Source organism: Lolium perenne, chromosome 1, assembly GCF_019359855.2.
Source record: "Lolium perenne isolate Kyuss_39 chromosome 1, Kyuss_2.0, whole genome shotgun sequence".
Taxonomy (NCBI): Eukaryota; Viridiplantae; Streptophyta; class Magnoliopsida; order Poales; family Poaceae; genus Lolium; species Lolium perenne.
Window position 1 is genome coordinate 157,117,140 of NC_067244.2, and position 10,940 is coordinate 157,128,079.

Genomic DNA, 10,940 nt, shown 5'->3' on the forward strand with positions numbered 1-10,940 from the left:
TTCAGTAACCAACTTACCCATGTTTTTTGAAAACAAACTTAATGATGATGTTAACAGAGAAGCAACTAATATGCATTAAGCAAACCAACTTAGCCATGCTGGTCAAACAACTAAATGGAAATCATTATACAACTTAGTGTGTTTTGCTAATCCAAATTGGTTGGCTAAGAAACACAATTTAGGCCAGAAAAAACTAAGCTGGCTCCTAGTTGCTTCATGAACAAGCTTAAGTTTCCTAAGAAAACAACACATAACTTGTTTTCTATAGTGGTTTCAGTAACCAACTTAACCATGTTTATTGAAAACCAACTTAATGATGATGTTAACAGAGAAGCAACTAATATGCATTAAGCAACCAACTTAGCCATGCTGGTCAAACAACTAAATGGAAATCATTATACAACTTAATATGAAATACAAAGTTTGTTAACTTCCACTCCACGACTAAGTTAATCCATCTTGTGCATGTTTGAGTTGCATTTTACCCTAACTTTGCTTCCAAGAACAAGCTTAAGTTGTATAGGAAAAACAACCCATAACTTGTTCTGTCTACTGGTTAAGTTTTGTTGGAACACTTAAGGTGCATCCCTACTACTGCAAAATAATTCTTCCAAAATGCTGACCACTTTTAGAAACATGAAAAAACAGTGGGAAAGAAAAATGGTTTGGTTTATGGTCAAACCTGTTTGCAAATTGCAATTGTGTAGACATCTTAGGAACTCTCTCTCTCATCTGGTGGAATACCCCTGTGTGATCTCAAGTATTTTGTGAGGGATGGCTTGTCAACCATGGCGTGGTTATGCTCTGCAATAAAATAGGTCACCTCCCACTTGTTGTTTATTAGCTTCACAAACATTCTAGCACGACAACTTGTCTGCTTGATAGTTTCTCTCTTGCGCTTAACCGCTAATCTACTAGAACTTCTTTTTGATGCTCCAGCTTCGTCATCTTCATCATGTCCTTATGAATTTTCTTCATCCATCTGTACTGGGCTCACTTCTTCAATAATGTTCATCCTTTCCCTCTGCAACTCATCATCTGTTTTAGGTTTGCGGAATTTGTTGCATACAAACTACTGCTTCTCCAGTGTGCCTGTATGTCTGTTCCTTTGGGATGTGTGAGACTTAACTGAGAAACCCAATTTCGCTGCATAAGCATTATAATGTACTCTTGCTGCTTCGACAGTATCAAACCGCATACCAAGAAATGGTTCTGTTGGGGTGGAAAGAACTTCATGCATGCCAGCTATGTCATCTTCACCATCTTCAAACTCTGGATAAGTGGTAGATTCTGTAGGCATTGTAGTAGTCGGGATGCTGTTGTTCCCAACATTGCGTGAATCTGTATTGTTATGCGGGCCTCTACCGCTGTGGTCATTTGAACCACCACCAACTTCCTGGTCGCTGCCTATCGGGTCTGGAGATTCTTCAACCATCTCCGCTGGTGGAGCTTGAGTGCAAAAAGGAGGATCCATGTCAATGTCATCAACCTCTGTTGGACTTGCATTCAGATCGAATCCTGACATCTGTTAACATGAAAAAGCTCGTTACTTTTTTTGTTATTTGTTGCACTGATCCATAATAAGTTTGTACCAAGCCAACTAAATGAACAACTATTTCAAACCTAGCATATTGGGTTGGCGCTAATCATGTTTTCATATAAGAAAGCAGCTTTTATACAAAAAGCAGGAACTACCTAAAATATACTGATTTCATCGTTTAAGTTGCCTTTTTAATTTGTTTAATTTCTAAACTGACAAATTCATTTTGTAACTATGCAGGTTTTAATCAAAATGCTCAAGTAGTACAAAAGAGGCATCAGCATATCAATGTCAGGAAAGGGAAAAACATTCTGCGGCTGAATCGCTACGCCTTTTATGTTTCGTTTAAAACAAGAAGACATATAGTTGTTTTTATGTGGACTGTTGTTTCCGAATCGCCACTACTAGTCAGCAGAATTATATTTTCCCTGACCAAAGAACTGGTGTTTTTCCAAACCTTTTTGTCGTTCTTTTTCCTGCAAACCGTACTATCTACTATGATGTCTTCTTTTTTTGGTCTTTTACTATGATGTTACTATGCAAATGAAAACTATGATTATATCTGTGGCATAGGTATGGTTTTCTCTCTCACATTACTTCTGCCACAGTTCATCTGTTTTTAAATTCAAACCTAGTTTGGGGTACAAAGTATACCAGAATGTTGCTTTTGTAGTTTGAAATCAGCCTAGACATATAATGGAAACAGGAAACTAGGTTTCATCTGCAAGTGCTCATGAAAAAACCATAGTTGGTTGGGTAGAACAGAAACCAACCATGTTGATTTTGTTTTCCAAGCCATATTTTCTACAGAAATTCATGAAATCATAGATCTTACTGTATAGAACAGAACCACAGAGATTTTGTAGGGCAGGAAAAAGGAACCAAAGTTTTGCAAGTTGATTTTCTGTTGCAAGACAGATATGTGCTGATGAAAAAGTTAGGCCTTTTTGTACAGAAGATAAAAACACAGATCTGGACGAAAAATAAACCAAATATGTATGTTGATCTTCTGTTAAGCATGTATCTGTAGCTGTTCATCCTGATGAAAAGTTAGGCCTTTTTGTACAGAATAGAAAGCACACAGATCTGGGGGAAGGGGGGAAGAGGATATGGGTTGGTACAGATCTGGATGGTTCAGACCAACCAAGTTCATGCTGCTGAGAATATAGTCAAGGAGAATAGGGTTTACCTTCTGCTGGGTGGGGGAAAGAAGATGTTTTGTAGCTGTTGTGTAGTTGCACTGAGCTCTCTGTAGGATATCTGGAGGAGGAAGAAGCAGATCTGGAGGAGGAAGAAGGAGAAAGGCAGGGGGAGCAAGAGATGAGTTCTTGGACAGCAAAAGAAGGAGATCTGGTCGGTTTGTATTGTGGTTTTCGTCTGTACAACAATTGGAGGCTGGCACAGATATAGCATTGGTCCTCCTTCCCTTTTTGACATCTTTTTTGACTAGATGTACTGTCTGTCCTTTCTGTTTTTGTCTGTCCTTTCTGTGTTTTGTCTGGTAACGACTGGTGGGAGGAGGGAAAGATTTCAGATGCTGGCCCGGACCAAACAGCACTCGAGTGCTGGGCCGGACCAACCAGCACTCGGATGCTGGGCCGGACCAACCAGCACTCGGATGCTGGGCCGGACTAACCAGCACCGGATGCTGGCTAGCAACGTCCTATTTCTTTTTATATACTTTTCTGCTTCTTCTATTAATTACTCGCTCCCCATTGCATGAGGATGAAGCACACTTGTTTTTGGTGTACTAACTTTTACCACAAATTTAACGAATTATACGTGTATCACTTAACAACATTAAAAACTTTATTTAAATGAAACTTAGTAGTATAATTTTGTGATGTATAATCCATTTTTTGTTGGTCAAATCAATGATCAAACTTGGTCTCCAAAAACGTGTGTCGCCAAATAGGGATGGAAGAAGTATAGCTTTCATGACGTGCTTACCACAATCCGGTTGTACCAACCTGCGTAACAGGCTTGTCTACCCAACCACCGAATCATGTACGTTATCACGTGGAGGTACCTAATTAACCCGCTACGGATTCCTGCAGAAAAATAATGGTACAGTAGTACTTGCAAAAAAAAAAAAAATCACGCCCAACAATGATAGTAAGTGACCTCCATCGACCCATGTGGTCATCCATTGAAATATTTCAGGACACAACCATCTTGAGTTTTCTAGAGATGCTACTGTCTCGACTCTTGGTTATGCACACAAAAAACTCGGCTTTTGCTCGCCAGAAATAATCCATAATATAATTTGCTGAATATAACAGTGTCTGATCAAACCCACACATCTTTTGAACAAAGGTGGTAGAATAAGCAGACTTCAACTGATTTACTCCATTCTTTCCATTGCATATCCACCAAGTCAAGTTGTTATACTTCGAAGTGCGATTGAGAGCAAATAGCAGGCTATACTAAAGTGCACTTTGCGGTTAAATGGTTTAACCAAACGAGATGAAGAATACAATATTAGAGCTAGGGTGGATGTCATGGAGAAAACAAAATCAACTCCATTGGAAATTCCGAAGCGCTTGAAAAACATGACTTCGAGCAAGTACCGGCGTGCCTTGGTTGTTGTAACCTCTAGTCCTCCAGGCACATTAAAAGTAGTCATTCAGGTTATTATAACTTAAAAAACCTAGATTTTGTGTTAACTCGTTGAGCGCCTCCATATTTGCACAAGTTTTTGCTCTTTGAGTACTTTAAAACTCCATCTGATCCTTTTGAAGGGTTACACCCTCCATAGCAACAATAAATTTCAATCCGCCACGTTTATATATTGACCTGTTGGCAGGGTGGTCCAAATAAATTTTTGACCCGGCTAGGGCAAGTTCAATATAATTTACACTAAAATTTATACTTTCTGTAACTTGTTTTATTATACTATGGCCTTAATAGTCATACCTACCCCATTACACGGTTAACATCCTTAATCAAATAGAAAATTTATTAATATTTATTTTATCATTCTTTGCATTGCAACGTACATTAATTATTCTACTTGCCTTGGGCTAGATTTAGTTTTTTTTGTATAAATAGTTTGTTATGTAATTTACAAACATGGTAAATTAAGTTGTAAGCATCCATGTTTTTTTACATCTACATTAATGTTTGTATAAACATCCTTTATAGTTTCGTAGATATATATCTATTAGGCATGTCCTATCAAATATCTTAATAGGGTGATTTCTTGTGTCCAATCATATAAGGTTTATAGAAGCATTTAGATTATAAATTGGAGCCATTGGTTGACTGACTACCATATTTTTGTAGATTATCATAACGTTGTCAAACTTTTCAAATCATATGAACAGCTATGAATTTATGTTTAGATTGTATAAAGTCCAATCCAAGAGTTAACACATTAGTGTGGCTGGGTTGTTGGCTCGACCAAGTATACCTGTCTAAGCACGTTCATGGTTCAAACCATGGTTTTCTTATTATTTTTTGGTACTTTTCTTTATATTTTGTTTTTGAATACCCATTGACAAAGTCCTCTGCCCGCCCATGCAATCATGTAGATATATCTATTAGGCATATGTACTAAAAAAATATCTTAATAGGGTGATTTCCATGCTCATGATCTAGGTCATAGTGTACAATCATGTAAGATTTATAGAAGCATTTAGATTATAGATTGAAGCCTTTAGTTGACTGACTACCATATTTTTGTATTAGATTATAAATCATTTCGATATATCTATTGGGCATGTCCAAACAAATATCTTAATAGGGCGATTTCCATGCTCATGATCTAGGTCATAGTTTTTATTTACACTAGGGACGCCGCATGCGGCTTGTTGACGAAGGGGGAGGAGAAGGAGGAGAAGAAGAGGAGGAGGAGGAGGAGGAGGAGGAGGAGGACGCGTTGACCGAGCCGCGGATCAAATGTCGCTGACCGTCGTTGACCGAAGCTTGGAAGACCATTTCCATGAATGGCATTACTGACGCCAATAAAAACTATGAGACGTACTGGCAGCGGATCAAGTTGGTGTTCGACGAATGCAAGATCGTCGATCCCTACTTCAACAAGACGGTGATGGTACGCTGCGACAAGGCCATGGGCACCCATTGGGGGATCATGCAGGTGGCGTGCGGCAAGTGGCACGGCATACAGGAGGAGATCGAAGCTCGCCCGATGAGCGGTGCCGACTTCGCGCAAAAGGTGGGCTCACTCGCCGTGCTGTCCATCGATCATGGATCGCCGAGGTTTAATCTTGATTCGTCGGCCTATCTTTGCAGATGTGCCGTGCGTTCGACATGTACATCGAAGACACCGACGGCCAGATGTTCAAGTACCTCAACATCTTCGTCCGCATCGAGAATTGCGAGAAGTGGGCGGACGTACGCCGGAACCTCACGAAGAACAAGGAAGAGAAGTATGATATGTTGCAAACGTATCTATAATTTTTGATGCTTCATGCTTGTTTTATATCAATTTATATATGTTTTGCTTACACTTCGTTGCACTTTTATACATTTTCCGGCACTAACCTATTGACAAGATGCCAGGGTGCAAGTTCTAAGTTTTCTGCTGTTTTGTATTTCATAAAAGTTGTACAGGAAATATTCTCGGAATTGGACAAAACAAAAGCCGGATATCTTATTTTTCCATAACGAAGACGAAGTCCGGAGGAGAGAAGAAAAGGCGCCACTGGGCGGCCACACCATGCCTTGGCGCGGCCAGGGTGTGGCTCGTGCCAAGGGGTGGTGTGGGCCCCCAGGCATACACCGACCTTGCCCTTTCGCCTATTTATTCACGATCTCGGGAAAAACCTAAAGACCCGAGCCTCCATCCACGAAAAGTTCCGTCGCGGCCGCCATCGCAGAGCCTAACTCGGGAGCATTCTGAAGCTATTCCCGAAAACCCTACCGGAGAGGGAGATCATCACCGAAAGCATCTACATCGTCATGCTCGCCTCTGAAGTGATGCATGAGTAGTTCATCCCTGGACTACGGGTCCATAGCAGTAGCTAGATGGTAGTTTTCTCCAATTTGTGCCTCATGTTTAGATCTTATGAGCTGCCTATCATGTTCAAGATCATCTTTATGTAAAGCTACATGTTGTGTATGCTGGGATCCGATGAATATTGAATGCTATGTTGAGATCGATTATATACTTGTCATATGTTATTTTTGATCTCGCATGCTCTCCGTTGCTAGTAGATACTCTGGCCGAGTAAATGCTTGTGACTCCAAGAGGGAGTATTTATGCTCGATAGTGGGTTTTATGCCTCTAGTTTTCTGGAAGAGTGACAATAACTTCTAAGATTATAGATGTGCTTTTGCTACTAGGGAGAAAACAACAATATTTTATCTAAGGGTAATTCTATTGTTTACTTTACACATATTTTTAATGCCATAATTTGTTACTTGCAACTTAATACTGGAAGGGGTTCAGACGATAACCGGATGGTGGATTATTAATCATATACGCAGTTGGATTACGGTCTATGTATTATGTTATAATGCCTAAAGGAATCTCGTAGTAATCATCTTGTCATGTATGGTCTTTATTCTATCAATTTCCCAGCTGTAATTTGTTCACCCAGCATGTTATTTATCTTTATGGAGAGACACCTATAGTGAACTGTGGACCCCGGTCCTTTTCTTTTACACTGATAAAATCATCATGTTCTGTTTAGTTACTGTAAGCACTGTTCTCTTTAATTTCACTGCAAACAAGCATCTCTTTCCACACTATACATTTAATTCTTTGTGTTCAACAAAATCGGTGAGATTGACAACCTACCTGTAAGTTGGGAAAAAGTATTTTGGTTGTGTTGTGTCTAGGTTCCACGTTGTTGCTGACGCCGGTAGTGCGCCCTGCAATAAGTCAGCTAGCAACTGCTTATGACGGTAAAGCACACGTCCGTTGGGAACCCCAAGAGGAAGGTATGATGAGTACAACAGCGAGTTTTCCCTCAGTCAGAAACCAAGGTTATCGAACCAGTAGGAGATGAAGGCCACGCGAAGGTTGTTGGTGAAGGAGTGTAGTGCGGCGCAACACCAGGGATTCCGGCGCCAACGTGGAACCTGCAAAATACAATCAAAATACTTTGCCCCAACTTAACAGTGAGGTTGTCAATCTCACCGGCTTGCTGAAAACAAAGGATTAAACGTATGGTGTGGAGAATGATGTTTGCTTGCAGAAAACAAAAGAGAACAGTGATTGCAGTAGGTTGTATTTCAGATGTAAAAGAATGGACCGGGGTCCACAGTTCACTAGTGGTGTCTATCCAATAAGATAAATAACATGTTGGGTGAACAAATTACAGTTGGGCAATTGAAAAATAGAGAGGGCATAACAATGCACATACATATCATGATGACTACTATGAGATTTACTTAGGGCATTACGACAAAGAACATAGACCGCCATCCAGCATGCATCTATGCCTAAAAAGTCCACCTTCGGGTTAGCATCCGCACCCCTTCCAGTATTAAGTTGCAAACAACAGACAATTGCATTAAGTACTATGTGTAATGTAAACAATACAAATATCCTTAGATAAAGCATTGATGTTTTATCCCTAGTGGCAACAGCACATCCACAACCTTAGAACTTTCTGTCACTATCTAGCATGAACCCACTAGTCCCAGATTCAATGGAGGCATGAACCCACTATCTAGCATAAATACTCCCTCTTGAAGTTAAAAGTATCAACTTGGCCAGAGCCTCTACTAGCAACGGAGAGCATGCAAGATCATAAACAACATATATGATAGATCAATAATCAACTTAACATAGTATTCCATATTCATCGGATCCCAACAAACACAACATGTAGCATTACAATAAGATGATCTTGATCATGATAGGCAGCTCACAAGATCTAAACATGATGGCATAAGAGGAGAAGACAACCATCTAGCTACTGCTATGGACCCATAGTCCAAGGATGAACTACTCACGCATCAGTCCGGAGGCGGGCATGGTGATGTAGAGCCCTCCGGTGATGATTCCCCTCTCCGGCAGGGTGCCGGAGGTGATCTTCAGAACCCCCCGAGATGGGGTTGACGGCGGCGGCGTCTCTGGAACTTTTCTCGTATTTTGGCTCTCGGTACTAGGGTTTTCCGATACGAAGGAATATATAGGCGAAGAGGCAGTGTCGGGGGAGTCCCGAGGTGGGCTCCCCACACCTCGGCGCGCCTGGAGGTGGGGCCGTGCCGCACTATGGGGTGGCCCCCCTGCTGGCCGTCTCCGACTCTTTTTCGATGTTCTGGAACACTCCGTGGAAAATAGGGCCGTGGGCTTTTGTTTCGTCCAATTCCGAGAGTATTTCCTGTGTCGAATTTCTGAAACCAAAAACAGTAGAAAACAGGAACTGACGCTTCGGCATCTTGTTAATAGGTTAGTCCCGTAAAATGCATAAAAATGATATAAAGTATGAATAAAACATGTAGGTATTGTCATAAAACTAGCGTGGAACATAAGAAATTATAGATATGTTGGAGACGTATCAGCAACACCTTCAGAAGTCACACATTTCTCCTACTGGTCGATTAAACCTTTGTTTCTTACTGAAGAAAAACTTGCTATTGTGATCATCATACCTTTCTCTTGAGGTTCCCCAACGGTGTGCAATCTGCGCTCATCAAGCTCTTTTTCTAGCGCCGTTGCCGGGGAGAAAGAGGATTCTACAAGGGGAGTCTCTCATCTCCAATCTCTTTACTTTGTTATAGTTTTGCTTAGATTATCTTACTTTTTCTTTTTTTGCTTCATTATATCAAAAACACACAAAACTTAGTTTCTATTTTAGCTTTTGTTTCTATTGATTTGTTTTAATCTTGTTGAAATGAGTATTCTTGAGGTTAAGGTTCGTTCTTTTAAGCAACAAAGGGGGGAAGTTTAAAAGATGCTTGGTATAGAATAAGTGATGCTCATCATAGATGTACTAAAAAAATATTATATCATGATCCTTCTTAGAAATTTTTATGTCGGTATATCTAGCTGGAATAGTTATGTTTTGGATACTCTCACGGGGGGTAATTTTTTGGGTACTCCTGCTTCGGAAGCCTGCAATTTTAATGAAATCTTAATAGGAATACCACCTACTAATGTTGTTAAAAATGAGATCACTTTGGAAGATGTAGTAAAAAGACCGAGCTCTCTAGAGAAAAGTTTTCCAAATTTCTTTGATAATGCTAGCCAAATTGATTAATCAATAGAAAGTATCAATAAAAGAATCACTGTCTTAGAAGCTAGCAATACCCATGATAGTATAAACCTAAGGATTGGTAAACTAGAGGACGCTATGGAAACTTTAAGTTCAGTCTTTTATTCTCTCGGGTTTAAGAAGAAGAAAACTTTGGCGGGAAAGAGCAAAAATTCATCTATGTGCCCAAGGTGCCTAAACCAAAAGCCCATAATATGTTTAAAATTAATAAAAAAATAGTGCAACTAAGAGTGATTTGCATGTTGAATCATCTCCAGGGTTTCTAAAGTACCTATTTGTACAAATTGTGTGTTAGAGGAAGTGATTGATCTTGATATTTCTTCACTTGAAAATACTTGATGCTATCTCTTTTTCTGCGCCTACTGAAAGACATTAAAGAAAAGCACTCTTGGGAGATAACCCATGTTTATTTATGTAATTTTTCTTTTTTTGAGTCTCTGAAGTTATTACCTCTGTAATAACCTCTTCTTATCATTTTTTTTCATTTTTGTGCACAAATTGGCCTCTAATAGGAAAAAGTAAGATTTGGGAAAGTTGTTATTCTGAAAATAGATTCTGTGATGTGATACGTCTCAAACGTATCTATAATTTCTTATGTTACATGCTAGTTTTATGACAATACTCACATGTTTTGTATACACTTTATATCATTTTTATGCATTTTCCGGCACTAACCTATTAACAAGATGCCGAAGCGCCAGTTCCTGTTTTCTGCTGTTTTTTGTTTCAGAAATCCTACACAGGAAATATTCTCGGAATTGGACGAAACAAAAGCCCACGGTCTTATTTTCCACGGAGCCTTCTAGAAGTCCGAAGAGGAGACGAAGAGGGGCGACGAGGCGGCCACACCCTAGGGGGATGCGGCCCCACCCCTAGTCGCGCCGCCCTATGGGGTGGGCCCCTCGAGCGTCCCCCGACTCTGCCCCTTCGCCTATATATTCTCTCCGTCGCGAAAACCCTATTACCGAGAGCCACGATACGAGAAAAGTTCCAGAGACGCCGCTGATGTCTACGCCCCCTCCTTTTCCTGTAGACAGTGTTGGGCCTCCAAGAGCAGAGGTTTGTAGAACAGCAGCAAGTTTCCCTTAAGTGGATCACCCAAGGTTTATCGAACTCAGGGAGGAAGAGGTCAAAGATATCCCTCTCATGCAACCCTGCAACCACAAAGCAAGAAGTCTCTTGTGTCCCCAACACACCTAATAGGTGCA